Here is an 8,770-nt window from a genome sequence, read left to right on the forward strand (position 1 = left end):
CCACGTTTAGATCATGAAAGTTTCAACATAACGAGATTCATTGTCACCCATTAATGTGGAGCATGAACCAATTAGATTACAGTATCTATGGATGTAATATTTCATCATCATTCTGTACTGTAATCAGGGTTCAAAATTAACTTTTTCGTCCACCAGCCAAATGGCTAGTGAATGTTCACATGTTACCAGCCACTCAAAAGATTACCATTGTTTTTTGGCTGGTGAGTGAAGCAAATCTACCAGCCACTTGCATATTTTACCAACATTTGGCTGGTAAATGGTGCTAATTTGGAACCCTGACTGTAATGTACTACTGTTTATCAGACACTGTTGAGATATATACTTTATATATAAAGTCCCATGCTCAGTGGCCAGCAGATCAGACTGTGGTTGTACTGGGCAGCTTCCAGGTATGAAAGTGGAACTGTGTGAAAGTGACAGGTCATCGTTGCAAATGAGAATTTGTTCTCAATCGACTTACCTGGATACTGTAAATTAAGGTTAAATACAGTAAATATATATATATACTCGTACCACATTGGTCTGTAGTATTCTCTCTACTACTGCAGTACTTTTACAGGGATATATTTATATGTAGTACCATAATGAAACATGTATCACCTATTTTGTACTACAATATTTAATGATTGTACGAACGATGACCCAGTGGAACTATGGGTAGCTTGTGTGTGGGTGATCTAAAGTAACGTTTCAATGGTATTTCACCATAAATTAGTTTTTTGAACCATTGATTGTGCAAGTACAATATTTATTTAAAGATATGAATTCACAATGCCATGTTTTGAACATTGGACAGCCTGTGTAGTGGGTGCTCCGAGCAGGAGTTTTGGGGCCGATCACCGATCGCTGTGTCTTTTTGAAGCCTTCTATTTATCATGTCATACATTTATCATATATTAATTTTAATTTTCTTAACAACAGTTTATAAGTATTAATATTAACAGAAGATAATGTATTGTGAATTGTCAACTGTTTACTTTTATTGACAGGAAACGTTCAACTTTCCAACACACTTTAAACAGCTCAGAGCTTAACATATAAAGCCTTATTTCAGAATAAATTACAAAAATTTAAAAAAAATTAATTTATACAAACTTAAAGTGTACTTAAACTTTTTTTTTTTTTTTTTTTTTTGTGATCAAATGTTTTTTATTTTTATATTATTAAAGGAAATAAACAACTACAAACTACAAACAATACACCGAGACAGAGAAACAGAGAACGTGTCCCAGGGCCAGAAAGAGAAAAAATAATAAAAAAATAAATAAATAAAAGGGGAACGAAGAGGAAAGACGGGAGGGAGGGAGACAAAAACAACAAGCAGAAAACAGACACACACAAACACATACACAAACAGACACAAACACAGACAGACACAAGATAAGGAACCTAAAAAGGCTACAGCCCGGACCTCAGCCTCCGCAACGTTCACCCAAGCGTCCAGGGTCTTTCCTGGCGCTCCATTGATACGTGCCGTGGACAGCTCCATATACACTACATCCAAGTAGGAAATGGTCCATGTGCGGATAGACAGGTCGTGAGGTGGTTTCCAACGAGTTGCAATCATTTTCTTTGCAGCTGTAAGTCCAGCAAATACAGCACGTCTCTGAGTTCCAGAGAGTTGAAGTGCTGACGGATCGTTAAAAATCAAAACATAGACAGAAACAGGCACAGTAACATTAAACAAGGCAGATAATTTGGATGCAATGCTGTTCCAGAACCGACTGACGGGAGGACCCTCCCAGATAATGTGAAAATATGTGCCTTGTGCTTTTAATGGTGTACTTAAACTTAAAGTGCAGAGCAAAGAAAAACAAAATTCACATATATTGGGATGTCAAGATAAAAAGGCATGAGGTGTAAAGTATTTGAGGCTTGTCCTTCTGCTGTAATGAACTGAAAATAGAAGCCATGACTTAATAGTGACACACGTTTAGAGAATGTATCAGTAATTGTTTGGCTTTTTGTCTAGCTCAAAATCAAAAAAATGTCCTTTCAATCACTGCAGACATTTCTTCAGCAAAACAAATTCTTTGTAGTTTTAACAATTTCACACTAATACTAAGGTAAATAAATGTTCTTTTAGCTCCACGTCAGGGCTGAATACAAGTGAAGCTACACAAAAACCATTCCTGTCTAATAACAAAAAATGAACAGCCTATCTAATCGAGCTACATTTTAAAGAGACTTCATATCTCTTGGGATTTCAACAACTGCAGCTTAACAGAACCACAGCTGCACTGTCATGAGGTCTTCCGCATCATGATTCAGTATCTCCTAAAGCTTACTTGTTAAGCATCAATGGCAGATTTTTCTTCAGAAATATAAGCATCTCTGCTTTTTTGACAGACAGCTTGTTCCTCTTCTCATCTACAATATTCCCTGCTGTGCTAAAAAGCCGCTCGCTATCTACACTTGTGCATGGTGCACAGAGGTAGGCTCGTGGGATGACTGGCTCCGATAGGTAGAGGTTCACCTGCGATGATGTTGAGCTGCTGATTTCACCGCCACCATGTTCCCCATCTTCAGCCAACAACTCAGCATACGTAGCATGCAAGGAGCCAGCTCGTGGTACTTTCTCTGGGGGCTCGGTGCAAGTCGCTTCCAAACTCTCCTCGCCATTCTGCTGCTCCAGTCCTGTGGCGAGGACATCAGAAAGCAGCCCGCGGATCTGGAGCTTGAGTGCGTCGGAGAAATATCTGTCTTTATACCTTTTTTGTTAAAAATAAAAACAAAACATTAATGGATTTACTTAAAAAAATAAGAATCAGAAGTACTTTTTGATCCCCAAAGAAAATGAATGAAGGAAATGCCAGCCAGCCTGCCTACAAAAAGATTAGCACACTGTAATTATTTAAGGCATTTATCAATCATTTGGGCCAAGTTAGATTTTCTTGCAAGATGAATTGGGGAGCCTACTTAATCATTATATATATTTCAATTTATATTAAAATGATTTCAATATAATTACATTCTCTGACAGTGACACAACTGGACACACACACCTTTTTATATACAGTCTATGACACACACACACACAAACACACACACAGAGAGAGAGAGAGGAATGTGTGAATGAAGTTCTCACCTCGAATCGAGCACTGTAGCGATGGTATACAGGCTCTTCGATTGAATGTCACTGAATCTGTTCTGGACCGCTTCCAACAACGTGGCTTTCGTAGTTTTTACACCGTGGTCCGTCTCAGCTGTTTTCTCCAGAAGACGAGTTAAAGCTCTGATGGATGGTATAACATCTGCAGCTGATGCAGTTGATGAGCTGATCTGTTGCTGCGTGAGCTCTTCAAAACGGGGCGAGTAGAGAAATCATATTTTCCACCAATTTCCACTGGCTGCCGGTGAACAGGGAAGGCAGGTCATAGTCAGCTCCATAAGCACATAGAGCAGGCTTCTGTTCCAGTAGACTCTGTAGCATATTAACTGTACTGTTCCACCTGGTAGGTACATCCTGTTGTAGCCTCTTAATAGGCTGGCCAAGTTGCTTCTGAATACTTTGAAGTCGAGAGTAGGCAAGCTGGGAATGTTTGAAATGACCGACGATGCGTCTTCCACAGGCTATTATATCAGCGATGCTGCGTTGTGATAAAACTCCGTCGGCAACGGCAAGCTGCAGTGTGTGAGCCATGCATGGCAGGCTGAGTAGATCTAGATCTGCATCCCTCATGGCCTTTACCATGTTCTTGGCATTATCCGTTAGGATAACGTGCACTTTTTCCTTCGGGATTCCCCGTGCGCGAAACATGTCGCTGAATGCAGCAGCCAGAGCCTCCGCGGTGTGTGACCCCGAAAATGTTGAGAAAGAAGCACAACTCTTTTTAGTTTTAAAGTTTTGATTAATAAATTGCGCAGTTAGGCTCAACATGGACATGGGACATACATTTGAACTCCAAATGTCACTTGTGAAGCTGATTGATGTGACGTTGTCCTTCATAAGGCTGTCAACATGTGCAAACACTGTTTGGTATAACTGCGGCAGGCAAACATCAGTGAACTATTTAGGCCCTGGCAGAGTGTAGCGTGAATCCAAGTAAGACATGAGTCGCCGGAGCCCTTCGTCTTCCACCATTGACAGCGGCTGGTGGTCGAGGCGTATGAATTCCATTATTTTGGCTGATATTTCTTTTTTTTTTCTTGCTGTCATTACTGTAGGGTTGCTGTCGTTGCAATGCCTCTGTTACAGACGGCTGAGTGAGTGGCGCCGGAGCTGCTACACTACCCCGCTGTCTCTCTGCCGTAGCGCTAGCTAACTTTGAAAACTCCTAATACTCCTTTCCGTGACTAACCTTCAAATGTCTGATGAGGTTGGTGGTGTTGAAATTTCTTTGGAGCTTTCCGCCTCGTGGAATTTCCTTGGCACACACGTTGCAAATCGCTAATGTATTGTCTTTTTCAGACAACTTGTAAAACTGCCAGACCGGTGAATGTAGGGAGGCCGCCATTTTGAATGCACGTAGAAATTTTCTCACGAGTAGTGCGTCATCTGATCGGCCTTTATGGAGACCACCGATCAAACTATTTAAAGCATTTATCGGCAGATAACGATCGGTGACCGATCAATCGGAGCACCCTTAGTTTTCATCAACAAGGTTCCTCGTATCTATGTCCTTATACAGCAGAATGAATAAAATTCATTCAATGAAAGCATATACTTTATATCTTACCCTTGCTCCAGTTCGTAGCGCCTGCTACAATTTATCTCCGAGTTGTGAAGACGGCGTACTGCTTCCTGTAAATTACAAGACCAAAAAAATACACTTTTATAAAGCAACTGACACGCTTAGCTCTGCTGATGAATGGCGCTGAAAGCAGCCAGGCACACAGCGTGCATGGTGGGGTTTAAAACATTAATGCCAAAGTCTAAGTAGCCTCTTTAACATCCAAATACAGTCATTGTACTTCTCAAGAGTTACTAAACTTTCTAAACAGACTAGCTCGGCGTTTCATTAATAATCATATACTTGTTGGAGCCCACGTGGAGGAGAAACAAAACGCTCCGTACGTCTTGAACAACTCTGTGTGTTTCCACGTGAAGTCTGACAGAGTGTACAGACAACTCTTTTACCAGTTGGTCTGAAATACTCCCGTACTTTGGAAGCTTTTGCTCTCTCGGACTCATCTCCCTCCCTATTAGGTACTCCTACCCCCCTTCCCTCCTCCTATTCTGCATACACACACACACACACACACACACACACACACACACACACACACACACACACACACACACACACACACACAGACACACATACACTCACACACACACACACACACACACACACACACACACACACACACACACACACACACACACACACAGACACACACACACACACACACACACACACACACACACACAGACACAGACACACACACACACACACTCACACACACACACACAGACACACACACACACACACACACACAGACACACACACACACTCACACACACACACACACACACACACACACACACACACACACACACACACACAGACAGCTGTTTTTGTTTGCTAGGACTGTAACAAGTCGACAGAGTTTTGATGATTGAAGAATTATTGATTGACCATCAGTATTTTTGAAGTTAAATAAATCCTATTAGACTTTAACAAGAAGTTGTTGTGTGGTTATTTGTGTATTGTATTGTAATAACAAGCTGGATTATACAGGTCAGTGCTCGATCTCTGACCCTTCTTTTGTCCCTTTAAAAGCTACAGAGATAAATTAATCAAATTGATTGAGATCTGTATTTAAAAGAGACCACCTTTGAGACTGTCACAGTTCAGTTATTGGCCCCTGAGTTCAGGGTGGTGCCCCTGTGTCAATTTGGTAAAGTTATGAATACACATTCATTAATATATAACATATAAATATAAAATATAATATTGATAAAACATCTTTGATACATTGCTAATAATTGATTCTGTACCCTTACCAATTCCCAACAATACTGTACATATCTGTCTACATGGTTCAATCAGTATATCCATATTTATTCTGTTTTCTTCTTATTATATATTCTGTTAATACACTGCATATATCTATTTCTATTTAATTCCTACTACTAGTATAATGTCACTGCTACTACATTGCACATATCTGTACATGTTGTTCATATATTGTTCATATTACATAGCCATATTTATGCTTGATGGTGTTTTTTGCCCCCAACCGCTCCTTCCAGGCAGCGCTGCGACCGCTGCCTTCAAGGCACCTAACCCTAACCTTAACCTCAACCTTAACCCTAAACCTAACCTTAACTCTAACCCTAAACCTAACCTTAACTCTAACCCTAACCCTAACCTTAACCTTAACCCTAAACCTAACCTTAACCTTAACCCTAAACCTAACCCTAACCTTAGGCACCGTTGGGGGCAAAAAACATTGATAAACCATATTTATTCTGCTCTTATAACACTGCAATATATGTATTGTCCTGCCTATGCACCACCTGTCTATACTTGGTATATCACATTGCACTTTTCTGCTTTTTTTGCACTTCTGGTTGGACACAAACTGCATTTCGTTGTCTTTGTACTTGTACTCTGCACAATGACATTAAAGTTGAATCTAATCTAATGTGGCGGTTTTTATTATTATCTCAGAGATCTAAACATGTCTCTTATAACATGTATTCATGCATCTGTGTTTTCTGGTATTACTGTTAGGCTATATCTTGTTACATGTCATCCATTAGTCATAACTGTATTCATGCTTCTGATATTACTGTTATCACTGTATATCCTGCTACAGTTAGTGCGGTAGCTTTTGTTGTACTTTGCACTCATTAAATGGTAAATATATTTTGACATTTGTCTACCTTTATTTTTTTATGATTACATTTGCTTGGTAATGTTAACACATTATTAGTCATTTTTGGTAATTTTCAGCCACACATAATCAGCACAATGTTTTGAAATTAAATATTTGAGTGTAAAATTGTCTCACATGCTTAATGTGTAAAAGGTATTGATATCACACATTTGTGTGTAAAATTTACCTGGCTCCCACATCTATTATGTAAAATTACCTTACACAATTTCTGTCTTAAAATTGCTCAAACATCTATTGTGTAAAACATGTGTTGACATAACACATTTTCTGTGTAAAATTACCTGATCCAATTTCTGTTATAATCGCTCACACATCTATTGTCTACATAGTGTATGTGAAGTCCCTGAACTGACTCACCACATGTGTTAAAATTCTACACATGATGTGTTATTTTGAACACATCTTTTTTTGCAGTGTACGGCCTTTGGGGGAGAAAGAATTGTAATGGCATTAATGTTGATAATGTCTAATTGTGTTTATACAAGAAAGTTGTGTTGATATTAATGTTAATAAGAGTGTTTGGTGTTAATGATACATGCCTTATTTTGAAAGGGGAGATGTCATATACGGTAGTTAGAATGTGCCTGCGCATATACTGTAGTGTGTACGGTAGTACCCAGAAACGTGTGTGTCACTGCTCACTTGTTACTTGCATGGGTAAAGAAGACTAAATGATGAACTGCCTCCTTCATTATCATTTTACAAAGGCTTCAAAAACAGCAACAAAAATGTCAAAAAAGCGACATATGTCACACAAAAACATAATGAAATGAGGTATAAAGAAACAAAAATGGGGGAAAATGGAAAAACCATGCAGTGGGAAATTCTATTTTAACATTATAGTTTAATATCTTACAAGATTCTCTTATATACTTTACAGGAGTTTTCCTAATAATCTTTAGTTGTGTTATAGACTTAGAGACTCCAAGAGAAGAAGCAACTGGCATCATAAACTCTGGCCTAGTTGAGAATATCCTTCTCTTTTTGGAACTCAGCGTTCCTACTGTTTACCTTTAGCAGATAAGGAGGAAAAGGGCCATAACATTTGAACTGTATCTCCTTCTGTCTCTTGCTTTAACAGGTGTTTAGGCTAAGTAGAGAGCAGGATCAGAGGGGAAAGGTTGTAAAGTCATTGTGACTGTTTGTGGTGTTTTTTCATCTGCGTAGCTGCTAGACTTATCCTGGAGGGGGGTGGTTTAAGTGAGTTCTTACTATATAGATGTATGGTTTTCTAGCTGGGTCAGAAGACCCTTTCAGATGTGCCATGAGTACTTGTGAAACTGTTTTCTCTGCATTTGCAAATGTAAATAAATACTCAAAGACCAAACTTTGGTTTAATCCTCAAATCGTCCTTATTTGTTTCATCTGGTGTTTTTGATACGCACTCCTGCTGCTAACAACAAAAACTTCCACTACAAACAACAACAAAATGGAAAAAACTCAGAAAAGGCGACAAAAAAGTCTATATATATATATATATATATATATATATATATATATATATATATATATATATATAGAAAGGACCCCTTAGCTAAAAGATAGACGGAGCAGGGACCCCACCAAATTGAGTTGAAATTGGTTTGCATATTAAACTGGGCCTACAATAACGTGTAGGCAGCTTAAAGTCTCTATACATACCTTTTTATGTTGCATACAATACTAAGCTATTCAAATAATAATAATTCACTTATTCATATCTTTATACATCATGTTTTAATGTTAAACATACATGTGGCACAGTTAATCCTTAAAGCTTAACGGTATCTGTGGATGGCTACCTTAGTGGCTACGACAACGTTGTGTAAATTTAAAAACAAATCACAAATATGCCGATTTATGCTAATAATATGTTGGACTTATGTAACTCATATTGGTTAAACAATAACTTGGGGCCCCC

This window comes from Sander lucioperca, chromosome 5 (genome assembly GCF_008315115.2).
Source record: "Sander lucioperca isolate FBNREF2018 chromosome 5, SLUC_FBN_1.2, whole genome shotgun sequence".
NCBI classification, from domain to species: domain Eukaryota; kingdom Metazoa; phylum Chordata; class Actinopteri; order Perciformes; family Percidae; genus Sander; species Sander lucioperca.